This window comes from Entelurus aequoreus, linkage group LG15, assembly GCF_033978785.1.
Source record: "Entelurus aequoreus isolate RoL-2023_Sb linkage group LG15, RoL_Eaeq_v1.1, whole genome shotgun sequence".
In the NCBI taxonomy this organism is placed as follows: Eukaryota; Metazoa; Chordata; class Actinopteri; order Syngnathiformes; family Syngnathidae; genus Entelurus; species Entelurus aequoreus.
Window position 1 is genome coordinate 56,399,356 of NC_084745.1, and position 2,500 is coordinate 56,401,855.

At 37.6% G+C, this 2,500-nt stretch overlaps 1 protein-coding gene across 1 annotated transcript in view; it reads right to left on the reverse strand.

The window, feature by feature from the left end:
• Positions 1-2,500, reverse strand: part of LOC133630282 (zinc finger E-box-binding homeobox 1-like) — a 280,408-nt gene that overhangs the window by 68,132 nt on the left and 209,776 nt on the right. The gene's annotated exons all lie outside the window — the stretch shown is intronic.

Below are 2,500 nucleotides of genomic sequence, written 5' to 3' on the forward strand. Positions count from 1 at the left end.
GTCCTTCAAATGACACAAATATTTCAATCATTTAAGTGTCGTTGTTCGCTTCATGAATGTTTGTACCCGTCAATCACAGTCAGTGGGCGGGGCTAACAGGGACATTACTACTTTGTGGACTTTGCCAGAACAAGACAAAAATAAAGAAGTGATGTAGTGAGATTCCAAATAGCAAGTACTAAATAGTGTGTATGTACTATTAGTGGGTGTGTACAAGTGGTGCATATTTGAATAAAGTTCCACCATGGAGACACTCATTTACTGCACATTCATGTTGTTATAGTGCAACCTGCTAATATGTTTTGCTAGCGTTTTAGCAAACGTTGCATGTTTATAACTAAAAATCCTAGATTTTGATACTTGTCCCCATCTTAGTAGTATGCTAACAGCTTATGTTAATGTTATGTTACATGCTAACTTTAACATGCTAACATTTTATGCAGAATTTTTTTATCTAAAAATCATTGTTTTGGACACTTGGAGCCATCTTGGAAGTATGCTTATTTCTGATTGACTGTAAGCATTTCACTCTCACTGATCAGTGATCACTTCCTGCGTTGCTCGGTTACGAGAGAGCGAGTGTCTTTGTTCGTGCAACCAACCTTGCTGCCATACGTCCACTTGAAAAAACAGTTTTATCGAATGCATTTTTTATGGATATATTGTGTGTATATATATATATATATATATATATATATATATATATATATATATATATATATATATATATATATATATATATATATATATATATATATATATATATATATGTATATATACCGTAATATCCGGACTATAAGCCGCTACTTTTCCCCCTCGTTCTGGTCCCTGCGGCTTATACAAGGGTGCGGCTTATTTACGGCCTGTTCTTCTCCGACACCGACGAAGAGGATTTCGGTGGTTTTAGTACGCAGGAGGAAGACGATGACACAATGATTAAAGACTGACTTTTCATATATTGGTAGGCTGGTTATTTTGATAACGTACAGGCGAGCACTTTGTATTACTTTGCACCGTTGTATTATTTGTACTCTGCACGAATGCTGTTCGCCATGTCAAAGATGTGAAAGTTTGATTGAATGATTGAAAGATTTATTGTTAATAAATGGGACGCTTTGCATTCCCAAACAGTCATCTCTGTCCCGACAATCCCCTCCGTGGTAGCAGGAACCCCTATATACTACGCTAATTACACATCAAAACCCTGCGGCTTATAGTCGGGTGCGGCTTATATATGGAGCAATCTGTATTTTCCCCTAAATTTAGCTGGTGCGGCTTATAGTCAGGTGCGGCTTATAGTCCGGAAATTACGGTACATATATATATATATATACATATATATTGATATATATTGATATCATTTTACTGCCCAGTCCTAGTTGTGAGCGCTAATTGCTTATATTTGCATCTCCCCCAGATGATGTAATAAAGGTCCCTGCATGGTGAAGAAGCCAACAAAAGCTCCATTGTGGTGTGTGATTTCACACGACCCGCCGCCGTTTAGCGATGGAAGGCAAGGCGTGTGACAACACTGTGGAGGTGATAAACACAGCCGCACTCGGGGGACACCGAGGGGTTAATGGGGCTGGAGGATGCACGTTACATACACTGTGTGTGTGTGTGTGTGTGTGTGTGTGTGCGTGTGTGTGTGTGTGTGTGTGTGTGTGTGTGTGTGTGCAGGACACAGAGGGAGTACATCTGTTTTGGATTTGGAACTATTTCCCCTCGTGTCCCGTCAGAGTAAGAGCGCTGCAGAGATACACGGCCTGTCTCAAATACTGGTCCAGTCAGCTGAAAGTGCACCTCCCGCCCAATCAATATGTTTATTGATCACATTTGCACAGCGCTTACGCAACATGCACACTTGTGCGTGCGGCTGGGATTGTGAGGCACAATGAGCACGCACGCACAATATTCACGTTGGACTATTATCAACATTGTTTGTTGTGATGTTGTTGCATCGTGTGATGATGACACACATTTGTATTCATGTTGTAACATTCTGACATTCCAATATTAATAGTCATTATAATGTAGACGTAAGGATATCCTTTAATATATAACACATTTAAATGTATAATTACAATTATTATTTTACATCATTTTGAAATAAATCATTAGTTATTACATCATTTTGAAGTATTTAGGAATATTTATATTCATTTTTATTACTGAAGTATTGTACATACATGTATTTGCTATTCTATTTATTATACAACATAATACTGAAGTATTTAAATATGTATTATATTACATCATTTTGATTTTAATGTGTGAAGGTTCATGTTGATGTTGTGTGAATGTTGATGTTGCGTGAACGTTCGTGTTGATATTGCGTGAACGTTCGTGTTGATATTGCGTGAACGTTCATGTTGATATTGTGTGAATGTTGATGTTGCGTGAACGTTCATGTTATTGTGTGAACGTTCATGTTTATATTGTGTGAACGTTTAAGTTGATATTGTGTGAACGTTCATGTTGATATTGCGTGAACGTTCAT